Raw genomic sequence first — 13,143 nt, forward strand, 5'->3', positions numbered from 1 at the left:
CCTCCAAGTGAGTGGATCGCCACAACGAGGACTAGCTTGCCGACAAGCAAGTGAACCTCGGTAAAAATCATTGTGTTCATCATTGATTCCGAGGTGATTGGTCATCATTGTTATTCATCTTCATGATTGATTGGTTCATTCATCTACACGGCGGTATAACCCTTTTGATCACTCTCTTTACTTTACCGCAAACTAGTTGACAAGCTCTTTAGTGTAGCTAGTTGTGAGAGCTTGCATGCTTGGTTGGTGTGGCTCTTTAGTTAGCCTTTGAGAGCACACTAACATAGGGTAGTGTCATTGCTCTTGTATGAATTAACACTATCTAAACTAGAATTGTGGTAGGTGGCTTGCATTTTGAGTAGGCTAGCGCAACACTCGCTTCGCCTCATAATTGTCTAACCATTTGGTTAAGTGTTGTTGTAGAAATTTTTATTAGGCTATTCACCCCCCCTCTAGCCATTAGGACCTTTCAAACACCTAGTGAGATAAGTGTGGCACTGAGTAGTCAGTTGTGTACACTGTAGAGTATAAGATGATTTCCAATGCTCTATAAATTTGGTATTGCAAAATCAAGTGTTTCTATGGGAGGTTAGTAACAGAAACAAATTGTTCTGAACATCTAGAAAATTAAGAGGAAATTTAAGACCTTAGACTAGTCTTAGTCGAAGTTTCATCCACATTTAATAAGTTGCTACGTAAGTGTTTTTTGATGATGTGGTACCATATTGAAGAAGAGAGAGAAGAAATGTGTCGGTGCAGAAAGTGACCACTAAGTAAATATTTATAGTTTTGCCATACGTTGTGATCGGAGGTGGCCTAGCACTCAATAACATAGGGTTTATACTAGTTCAGGCAACATGTCCTATGTCCAGTTTGAGTCGGTCGATGACTTTATTCCTGAGCCCAGGTGCTCAAAGTTTACAGTGGGGTTACAAATGAGAAGGAGAAAGATGGGGGGTACAAGAGGTCCGATCGGCTCCGGTTGGAAGAGCCGAGAGCGACTGGAGCTCCGCTATGAGCTAAGTGTTCAAGCGTATGCTTGAGGTCTAAACCTGGCAGTTCTGTGGTTGTGAGCTAATAAACTTGATCGATCTAATAAATCTAGAATCACTTGAATGTTGGGAGAGTGCACATCCCCTTTTATAGATGAAGGGGATGGCCTTACATGTGAGAGGGAGAGAGTACGTATGCTTCTAAGCCTTGTTGCCCACGCTGGTGGGTATAGGATGATGGTAGGTGCCCACAACACTTTTGGATATCGGATGCATGTGGGAGGTTCTGTCGTTTTGTTCAGGTATGGCAGATGTCGGTACCTACTATACTATCGATGCCTAGAGGCATGTGAGGAGTTTCACCATGTTCACTCAGTACGGTAAATATCGGTGCCCACAACACTGTCGATGCCTAGAGGCACATGGGGGAGCCTTACCGTATGGGAGTTAATGGCGCCCACAATACTGTAGGGAAAATGTCAGCGCCTACAACACTGTTTGTGTTAGGGAGGTTACAGAGTAATATTTCTATAGGTGTATAGGGTATAGTTCCTGGTATCATGGTTTTACTTGTGCGCTCTGCCTTGCTTTCTCCGTTCATTCCCTGGTCCTTTTTGAGCGAGCATCCCCGGTCGGTTGGTTCTAGTCGGTTCTGATCGCGCCAGTCGGAGACGAGCAGTGAGCAAGGTTTTTGCATACCCCGGTCGGAGATGTGGGGTTGGAGTTGGAAGTAGTGTTTTGGCAAGGACTTCCGATCGGAGAGGTGGGCCGGTGTTGGAAAACAGGCATCGCTCCTTCTTGGCCAGACCTTTCGGTCTATGATTGGGTCGCCCTTCTGGCCTGCTGTTTAGATACTTGGGCCAAGCCTTTGTTGGGAAGCCAGTCCGTGATAGACCCCGGGTTTATGAACCCGATAGGAGCCCCCAAGCCCCCGGGCGTTTCGGGCAGAATCGTATGGGGGATTTTTGTCTTAACGGCGGGTGTGCGCGTGCGCACCTGCGGGTGTAGCCCCCGGGCGATTCAGTCAGAATCATCTAGGGGGTTTTTTGTGTTGCTAGCGCAGGAGGTTTTTGTTTTGTCAGTGGGTGCGCACGAGCGCTCCCGTGGGTGTAGCCCCCGAGCCCCCGGGCAGTTCGGGCAGAATCATCTGGGGGTGTTTTAGCTAGCGTGTGTGCGTGTTTTTCAGTTGAGATGGAGTCGTCAACCAAGGCATCATTGCGCAGCCAAGGTAGTTAGTTTTTAGGGATCGGGTGAGACAGAGCTCGTGGATCCCGGTGTCGATGCGCGTCGTGGGATCGGGCGAGGCATTTAGTCTTTAGGGATCGGATGAGACAAAACTCATGGGTCCTGGCATCAGTGTGCGTCATGGGATTGGGTGAGTCAGAGTCGTGGATCCTGACCTTGGTGTAGCCCATGTAGCCGAGGTAGTGAGTTAGTTAGTTTTAGGGATCAGGCAAGCCAGGGCTCGTGGATCCTTATGGGGTGAGTTCAGGGTCGTAGACCTAGGTGTTTGGTGTGTAGTCAAAGCATAGCCAGATGGGGCGAGTTTGGGGTCATAGACCTAGGTGTTTGGTGTGCAGTCGAAGCATAGCCAGATGGGGCGAGTTCGGGGTCGCAGACCTAGGCGTTTGGTGTGTAGTCGAAGCGTAGCCAGATAGGGCGAGTTCGGGGTCACAGACCCGAGCGTTTGGTGTCTTGAGCCCCCGAGCCCCATTGGGCTTTTGGTAGGGGTCGGTTTGAGTTGTGTGCATTATCCTATCCTTGGTTTCTCACAACCAGAGGGGCTGAGTTTTGTCCCTTGTCCCGATCGCTCGGGCTCGAGTGACGCGCTCGGTGAGTTCACTAACAAGTATGATCGAGTGGAATCTGGGTCTATCATTCATGATAGGGTTAGCATAGCCCTCTTATGACATTCCACTGCTCCTTTACCTACAACCCGGTAGATGCTTGGGTCATTCTAGAGACCAACCCGGGTGGCCTAATGGCCTCCCCTCGATGGAGACTCTATGGGCTTGGTAGAGGCTTAGGATCAAACAAGAAGGTTGAGATGACCCTATCTACCTGACAGGGTGAGGGCCGCATAGGGCTCATCTATGTTTTTCTCCCCTAGCTTTGTTTGATGTGGGGCAGCTTCGAGCCCTTCATGGGTCAGCCTTCGAACCTCGGTTGGTCATTGCTCATGTTGAATGAGGCAACTGTCGCTTTGTGAGGCAACATAGAGCGTCATGATGCATTTCACTACATGTGCGATGCTTAGTTCCTGAGCCCCCAGGCAGTTCAGGGCCTGAATCATCTAGGGGGTATGAGCGTATGGAATGAATGTGTGTATGGATGTATGAAATGATTATAAAGAAATAGAGGGGGTTGGTAGTGTTACCTTCATGACTTGAGTGACGGGGTTTGGAGAGCTTCAGTCAGAAATGTTTGACTAGGACCCATTCTTGTCGTTCGTGACGGAGTCGGCATGGCCTATATGGGGTGTCCCTTCTCTCCCTACCTGTATCTTGGTGTGTTTTTCTAAGCCATTCGATCGACTTAGGAAGCTCGATGGTCTCTCCCGGCAGAGATCTCGTTTTGGGTTTTTCAAAGTCCCGCCTGGGGATGCGGAGAGTTGCCTGTGTGTGGTGACACTTCGGTTTTCATGCCCGATCATGCGATAGTGGTGGGCCATACCTAGGCCATGTCTCATCTCACCAGGCGATGTTCCGTCTGATCAGGCGTTGTTCTGTCGGTCAGCGTGCTTCCTATTGGTCAGGGTGTGTCCCATCGTTTCCCATCTGCATTGAATGGGGAAAGGGAGAGAGTTTTTTGCTCTGATCTTTTGCCCCTCTTCGGCTGTCGCATTTCTTCCTTAAATAGGGGGAGGGAGAGGGCTCTCCGTCGTAGTCCTTTGCCTGTTCTCCAACTATTATCTCTCCTCCTTCCTCCTCACCGAGAGTGCCTGTATGCCATGGCGGTTCCTAAGTGAGAGAGGGGGTGAGCGAGCGGGAGGACTTACATATCCTTTCATGAATCCAGAGCACGATGTCGAGCTGGAGGCTGCCTGGGGCAGTGCTGGCCGTCTTTGCCTTAGAAGGGGAGGTTTCCACCAAAGGGGGTGGCATGCTAGATTTATCTGTGAGGCCTTCTTTGGGATGGAGTCGTGTTTGGACTTTCTCTGGTGGATCTTCACCGGGCGAGCCTTGTCAAAGGGGAAGTTGCTCGGGATCATGCTGGTGGAGGGTTCTGCGCCTGCAGCTGTTCAGGTTGGCCAGTTCATAAAGTTTGATGAGATCTCTTCCATACCTCTATAGCGGCGTCCCTACCCCAGAGCTACCTCGATTGCATGAGAAGGTCAGGAGCTCCATGCTCTTTTGCTGAGCATCTATGGGTGCAACGCCCTTGAGGTACCCATTACGCTTGCCAAAGTCGAGGGATCAGAACTGGGTAGGGCCCCTGTAGCAGTGGTTACGTCTGGCGACGTGTGCCATAGTCTCTCCTTTGGCATCAGGCGATGTTGTCGAGGGGCCACAGTAGTATTTTGATTAGAAGTAGTTAGAAAAATGTAATAGTTGTGGGTGAGCCCCCGTGTGAATAGTTTTTGTATCAATGAATCCATCAGTTCTATTCTTGTCATAGAACCACACTATTTGTTCCTTGTTTTTTATCCTAGCATAACTTTCATTTTTATCCTTTTCTTTTTCGCACTTGCCCGTTAGTTCCATAGGCTGTAGCTGTTAAGAGCCTGGGCATGGCCCATGGGGCTCGGCTGCCTATAACCATAGGTCATGGTGGGGTGCATTCGGTTGGGAGTAAGAATAGAGTCACATAGGGCAATTAAAGGAAATGGAATGTGCTTCCGTTCGGGGACAAATTTGTTTACCATGTGATAATAAAAAACAGAGGTAATATTTAGTATTGTACCCTCATGGAACCCTCGAGCGAACCGGGCTAAAAATGTTCAGGCTAGGGTGCTTTTATAGGAGCAAGTGTTGACTAAAAAGCGGTAAGGCCAAATTTAATGGAAAAATGATGTAGCTGTTCAATGTTCCAAGTGTTGGTGAGAATGTTGCCGTTGTTGTCCTCCTGTCGATAGGTACCTGATCGGATTACTTCGGTCACCATATAGGGCCCTTCCCATGGTGGAGAGAGTTTGTGTTTTTCCTTCATTGATTGAGTCCTCTAGAGTACGAGATAACTGACTTTGAGTATCCTCCCTCTGATCTTCCTTTCGTGGTACCTACACAGGGTTTGTTGGTAGCGAGTGGAGCAGATGACGTTCCTCTTGCGGGCCTCTTTGAGCAGGTCAACTACGTCTTGCTGAGCCTCCATGGCTCGATCGTGGTCGAAATCCTTCACTCTTGGGGCACCGTGGTCGAGGTCGGAGGGCAGTACTGCCTCAGCTCCATAGGCCAAGAAGAAGGGTGTGAACCCTATGGATCGGTTTAGGGTCGTTCTTAGGCTCCAGAGGATTGCTGGGACCTCCACAACCCATCGCCCAACATACTTGTTGAGTCAGTCGAAGATGTGTGACTTAAGTCCTTGGAGGACCATGCCATTGGCATGCTCGACCTGACTGTTAGTTCATGGATGTCCAATCGAGGCCTAGTCGATCCTGATGCCGTATCTATCACTGAAGTCTAAGAACTTCTTTCCGGTGAAGTTAGTCCCATGGTCAGTGATGATACAGTTAGAAACGCTAAACCAGTAGATGATGTCGAGGAAGAATTTGACTGCTTCTTTCGAGCGGATGTTGGTGATGGGCTTGGCCTCTATCCACTTGGTGAACTTGTTGACTACTATGAGTAGGTGAGTGAGACCACCTGGGCCCTTTTTTAGGGGTCCCACCATGTCGAGGCCCCAAACCACGAATGGCCAGGTGACGGGGATGGTTTGGAGCTCCTATGCCGGCAAATGGGTTTGCCGAGCGTAGAACTGACATCCTTCACACCTATGGATGACCTCATCTGCATCTCATAGCGCAATGGGCCAGTAAAACCTTAGCAAAAGGCTTTTTTGACCAGCGACCTTGGGGCTACATGATGTCCACAAATCCTGGCATGGACCTTGAGGAGGAGCTGCTTCCCCTGGTTGATGGGGATGCACTTCATGAGCACCCCTGATGGACTTTGTTTGTAGAGATCATCACCGAGCAAGACGAAGGTCTTGGTATGTCGAGCGATCCATCAGGCTTCAGTCCTTTAGGGTAGGAGAACCTCCTCAAGGAATTACACGAGTAGCGGCGCTCGCCAGTTGGTTTGATCGAGTGCCAATATGGCGACATTGGCGGGTGATGTTGTTATGGAGGTACTGGGATCGGAGCCCCTGAGCGCTGGCTTGGCGTTGGGTTCGGAGCCCCCAGGTGCCGGCTGGGCGTCAGGGTGTGTCTGGACTGGACCTTCTAGGATGTGGGCGGACGGCTCATGGACATCGTTGATGAAGACCCCACTTGGGGATGGATCTCGCCTGGCAGGCAATTTTGCAAGAAAATCGGCAGCATTATTGTCCTTTTGGGGGACATGATGTAGCTCGATCCCCTAGAATTTGTCCTCGAGCTTGCACACCTCTTGGTAGTATGCTGCCATGAGGGGGCTTTTGCAGGAGGACTCCTTCATGACCTGATCAACGACTAGCTCTGAGTCGTCGTGAATGTAGAGTCACATAGCACCAAGCTCGATGGTGATGCATAGTCCGTTGATGAGGGCCTCGTACTCCATGGTGTTGTTTGAGGCTAAAAAATGGAGGCGGATGGTGTAGTGGAGCCTATTCCCATCCAGGGAGATCAGAACCACTCCAGCCCCTGAGCCGGGCGCCATTATGGACCTATCAAAATACATTGTCCAGTACTCGTGGGTGACGTCCAGGGTCGGTAGCTGCACCTCTGTCCATTTAGCGACAAAATCTACAAGAGCCTGAGATTTAATGGTGGTATGAGGGATGTACCTCATGTCGAGGCCCATGAGTTCGAGTGCCCACTTAGAGGTCCGTCCCGCGGCGTCGCTGTTGCGGATGATGTCCTCGAGCGGGTATGAAGTGATGACCGTGACTTCATGGTCGGTGAAGTAGTGCAGGAGCTTTTGGGTTGCCATTAGCATGGTGTATAGGAGTTTCTGCACCTGGGGGTATGGGACCTTGGGGTCGGTGAGTACCTCGCTGACAAAGTATACGGGCTACCAGACCTTAAGTTGATGTCCCAGTTCCTCCCTTTTGACGACCAGCGCGGCGCTTACCACATGGTTGCTGGCCACGATGTAGAGAAGGGGTTCTCCCTGTTTGGGAGCGATGAGGATCAGGGCTGATGTAAGGGACACTTTGAGGCTCTCTAGGGCCTATTGAGCTTCCTCAGTCCAGACAAAAGTGTCCATCTTTTCGAGGAGCTTGTAGAGTGGCATCCCACATTCGTCGAGCCAGGAGATGAACCGACTTAGGGCAGCCAGACAGTCGGTGAGCCTTTACACACCCTTGACGTTGCGTATGGGACCCATATTGGAGATGGTCGTGATTTTTTTGGGGTTGGCCTCGATGCCGCGCTCAGACACAATGTATCCTAGCAGCTTCCCCTTTGGAACCCCAAAAACACATTTTTCGGGATTCAGCCTGATGTTGAACCTTTGGAGGTTCATGAACATTGTGGCCAAGTCTGTGATTAGGTCTCAAGCTTGAGTTGTTTTGACCACTATGTCATCAACATAGACGGCGATCGTTGGTCTTGGCCGCTCGGCTTGATCAGGTTGATCGAGCGGGTCGATTTGGTCGGTGAAACATTGCTGCATGCACCTTTGGTAGGTGGTGCTAGCATTGTTCAAGCCTAATGGCATGGTTATGTAGCAGTACGAACCATATGGGGTGATGAATGAGGTTGCGAGCTGATCAGACTCTTTCATCGTGATCTGGTGATAGCCCGAGTAAGCATCTAAAAAGGAGAGGATCTTGCAACCTGAGGTGGAGTCGACTATCTGGTCTATGCATGGTAGAGGAAAGTGATCCTTTGGACATGCTTTGTTGAGGCCGGTATAATGAATGCACATTCTCCACTTCTCGGTCTTCTTTTTAACAAGAACGAGATTGACAAGCCAGTTAGAGTGGAATACCTCTCTGATGAATCCGGCTGCCAGGAGTTTGGCGATCTCTTCGCCTATGGCCCTGTGCCTCTCATCGTCGAAGTGACGCAGGGGCCGCTTGGTGGGCTTTGAGCCTAGGATGAGGCATAGTGTGTGCTCGATGACCTCCCGCAGTATGCACGGCATGTCAGAAGGCTGCCATGCGAAGACATCATGATTGTCGCGTAGGAAGTCAATGTGCTCGCATTCCTATCTGGCCGGGAGCTGGGTCCTGATCCAAACCATCTTGGTTGGGTTGGTGGGGTCAATTCCCACCGCCTTGGTTTCCTCGAGAGGACAGAAGGTCATCGAGGAGATTGGTTTGTTGCAGTCTAGGATAGCCGGGATCAACGATTCCCCGAGCCATGGGAGCTCAGACGAGTTGACGACCGTAGTGGCAAGCTCATAGTGTTCATGGTCACACGTGAAGGCGTGCAAAAAGGCACTGCTCATGGTGATGACGCCGTTTGGTCCTAGCATCTTCAGTTTGAGGTTGGTGTAGTTGGGGATTGCCATGAATTTTGCGTAGCATGGCCACCCCAAGATGGTGTGGTAGGACCCTAGAAAGTCCACTACTTCAAAGGTGAGGACCTCCGAGCGAAAGTTGGCCCAGTTGCCAAACGTGATGGGTAGGTCGATCCACCCGAGCGAGTATGCTTGTGCTCCTAGGATCACCCCATGGAAGAGAGAGCCTGCCAGGCGGAGCTCTGACTCGGGGATGCGCATGGCATCGAGGGTGTCAACGTAGAGGATGTTGAGACCGATGCCTCCGTCCATCAGCACCTTAGTGAGGCGCTTCTTGTGGATGACGGGGTCGACGATGAGCGAGTAGCGTCCTAGTCTCATGATGTAGGAGGGATGGTCCCTCTGATCAAAGGTGACTGGAGATTCCGACCAGCCGAGGAAGAAGGGGACGGCGATCTCAGCGGTGCATGCCTCCCTATAGTGTACCTTGTGTTGGTGCTTGGACCAGATGGCGTCAGATCCGCCAAAGATCATGATGCATTCGTCAGTGTCGGGGAAACCATCTCTGTCCTTGCCCACCGTTCCTCCTTTCTTGGCTGCCGCTTCTTTGCCATCCCCTTCTTTCGGCCCACTGGCCTATCGTAGGAAACGTTTGAGGAGCTCACAGTCCTTGTAGAGGTGTTTGATAGGGTAGGCATGGTTGGTGCATGGACTATCCATGAGCTTGTTGAAGTGGTCAGGCAGTCCCTATTGGGGCTGCTTACCCGTGTGATTAGTTGCGGCGACCAACGTGGTGTTGTCCGATCGGCGCTGATCCTTTTTGTTCTTCTTGCCCCTCTATGTGGAGGGCCCTAATCTTGGTCCATGTGCTTGGCCTTGCCTTTGTCCCAGCCCCCATTGAAGACCGCTCTGACCGCTTCCTCGCTGGAGGCATGGTTAGTGGCGATATCGAGCAGGTCACGGGTGCTACGGGGCTTTAGGCATCCAAGCTTGTGGATCAGGGACTCACAGATCGTCCTAGAGAGGAATGCACTGATCACGTCCACATCGATGACATTAGGGAGGGAGTTGCTTCATTAGGAGAACCTGCGAATGTAATCCCGTAGGGGCTCGCTGGGCTCCTGCTGGCAACTCTTGAGGTCCCAGGAGTTTCCAGGGTAACCATACGTCCCCTGGAAGTTCCCGATGAAGACCCTCTTGAGGTCTACCCAGTCACGGATGCTGTCGTGTATGAGGAATTCAAGCCATGCCCGAACATGTTCCCCCACATAGATGGAGAGATACTAAATGATGAAATAGTCATCATCCACCCCTTCGGCTCGACAGGCGAGTCAGAAATCTTCAAGCCTAATACCAGGGTTTATCTCCCCGGTGTACTTGGTGATGTTGGTGGGCGGTCAAAAACGCTATTAGAATGGCCCTCTCTGGATACGCCAGTCAAAGGACCATGGTCCTAGGCCCTCAGGGCTAGGACTCCGGTTGTCCGGCCGGCGACCATGCCTGGGGCACGTTTCACCGCTCCCCTCGATGGTTTAGCCGGGATCTATGTCGCCTGCTCTCACCACTGCCCGGTGGACGTCATCATCATGCTGAGCCTGATGCCGGTTGCTAACAACGCTGCAAGTGTCCTGGTGCAAACCGGGCCACTCGTGTACCGGCAGTCAATGCTGGGTAGGCGCTAGGTCAGACCGAGGCATAGTTGCTACCTCCTAAGCCACGCCTGACAGTTGTAGCGGTGAGTAGATGGAGCGATCCGTCTGGTGCATCCCCGCACCCCTGGTGGGGAGAGAGGGTGCATGTCAGAGTCGCGATGCAGAGCTTTTCGCCTATTGAACAGCGGCGACTTCTACTAGAACCCAGAGATTCTGGTAGACCACCTGCTCCTGGGGGTCGACGAGCTCAGGAACGCCGCGTAGAAGCATTGCTACGGTAGCAATGTTCTGGCTAGCCCAAGCGAACTATGGGAGATGGTTCCCCTCGTTCATGATGTCATGTTGGACCTGACGGGCGTGACCCCGGGCGCCGCCCGCCAGGTTATGCGCATGGGGTGCAATGTGCTGCACGGAGCTTGCTAGCGCAGGCGGTGGCTAGTTCTGCCGCCGTTGTCGTAGTTCCTCGATGTGCCCTTACGCAAATGCAAGGGCCCCTGTACGTGGGTCCAGAGGGGTGTGAGTTTGTGCAGACTCCGCAACAACCAGCGGCTATCCCAGAACGTCCACCATAGCGCACTCCTAGGATGGACGGTGGCTAGGCACCATGTTGCCGATGCTAGAGCCATCGCTCTCACCCTCATCATCTAGGAGTTCGTGGAAAGTGGTAGGAGCATAGCTCACCATTTCTACGAATTCGGATGTGAGGGTGAAGGCGACAGCATCCCTCGAAGCCTTCGAGCGCACATGTCCACGGGGGACATGAGGCCATAGGGGAACCGATCATACAGTGTCCATGATGCGGTCAATACGGTCCCTCTGGATAATCTATGGGAGATAGTATATAGAGAGTAAATTATAGTATGCATATTACCCAAAGCAGGGTTTGAGCAGAGAGTTTGCTCAGAATGAAGCATAGATGCCGCGTCGTTGAAGTCATGCATCCTAGAGTTGATAAAGGGTGCCCCTCCAATGGGTGCTGAAACGAGTGCCACCTCGCGGAGGTATAGTATGCTGAGCCGGTCGGTGATGAAGTTTAGGCTTTCGAGGAGGAAGGCCTAGGATGGCTCAATGACGGGTGGAACCCACATCCCAACTGGTGGAAGCACGGGAAACTCTAGTGAGCCAAAGCGAATCGTATCACCTGAGCCCACCATGGCGAAGGTGGCAGAAAAGTGGGCCATCCGATGACCAAAAAGTGTTGAACATACAATGTCTTCCCCATGGACGGCACCAACTGTCGGTGTAGAAAGTGACCAATAAGTAAATATTTGTAGTTTTATCATACGTTGTGATCGGAGGTGGCCTAGGACTCAATGACACAGGGTTTATACTGGTTCAGGCAATGTGCCCTATGTCCAGTTTGAGTTGGTCGGTGACTTTATTCCTGAGCCTAGGTGCTTGAAGTTTACAGTGGGGTTACAAATGAGAAGGAGAAAGATGGGGGGTACAAGAGGTCCAGTTGGCTCTGGTTGGAAGAGCTGAGAGCAATAGGAGCTCCGCTATGAGCTAAGTGTTCAAGCGTATGCTTGAGGTCCAAACCTGGCAGTTCTGTGGTTGTGAGCTAATAAACTTGATCGATCTAATAAATCTAGAATCACTTGAATGTTGGGAGAGTGGGCATCCCCTTTTATAGATGAAGGGGATGGCCTTACATATGAGAGGGAGAGAGTACGTATGCTTCTAAGCCTTGTTGCCCACGCTGGTGGGTATAGGATGATGGTAGGCGCCCACAACACTTTTGGATATCGAATGCATGTGGGAGGTTCTGTCGTTTTGTTCGGGTATGGCAGATGTCGGTACCTACTATACTATCGATGCCTAGAGGCATGTGAGGAGTTTCACCATGTTCACTCAGTACGGTAAATATCGGCGCCCACAACACTATCGATGCCTAGAGGCACATGGGGGAGCCTTACCGTATGGGAGTTAATGGCGCCCATATTACTATAGGGAAAATGTCGGCGCCTACAATACTATTTGTGTTAGGGAGGTTATAGAGTAATATTTCTGTAGGTGTATAGGGTACAGTTCCTGGTATCATGGTTTTACTTGTGCGCTCTGCCTTGCTTTCTCCGTTCGTTCCCCGGTCCTTTTCGAGCGAGCATCCCCGGTCGGTTGGTTCTAGTCGGTTCTGATCGCGCCAGTCGGAGACGAGCAGTGAGCAGGGTTTTTGCGTACCCCAGTCGGAAACGTGGGGTCAGAGTCAAAAGTAGTGTTTTGGCAAGGCCTTCCGGTCAGAGAGGTGGTCCAGAGTTAGAAAATGGGCGTCGCTCCTCCTCGGCCAGACCTTCCGATCGGTGATTGGATCGCCCTTCTGGCCTGTTGTTTAGATACTTGGGGCGAGCCTTTGTTGAGAAGCCGGTCCACGAGGGACCCCGAGTTTATGAACCCGACAAAATGAGTTTCATGAAAATGAAACTCATCTGGCACAGTTACCAACTCGCAATGAGCCAATGAGTTATAGAATTAAATGTTTATGAAACTATAGAATGAAATTATACATTAAGAGTGGTTGTTTCATTCAAGTTTCATTGCATTTTATTTGACGTGGCATCATTGGAAACAACGCTACGAAACTCACCATTGAGACTGGCCTTAGGGCACTCCCAATGTAGAAATCATCATAATTTCTATAGATATTAATTGTACTACCACTTATGCATTTTGCTGATGTGTCAAGGTAGTTATTGAGGAGAAAGAGCAAAAATCATAGAAATCAGTTCTGAATTAGAAACCATGTCTACACGAGAATCAAGACATAAAGGGACGTGATTGGTAGAGAATAGAGAGAGAATATATGTGATTGGATAAAAAATTATTTTTATATATAGTGTCTATTAAAATTATCATTGGGACTATGGTTTTTATATATAGTGTCTATTAAAATTAATAGGTATAGGAATTGTATGTAGTTTCTAGCATAGGACTGCCCTTACGTACTATGAAGAAAAAACT

This window comes from Miscanthus floridulus, chromosome 8 (genome assembly GCF_019320115.1).
Source record: "Miscanthus floridulus cultivar M001 chromosome 8, ASM1932011v1, whole genome shotgun sequence".
NCBI lineage: Eukaryota > Viridiplantae > Streptophyta > Magnoliopsida > Poales > Poaceae > Miscanthus > Miscanthus floridulus.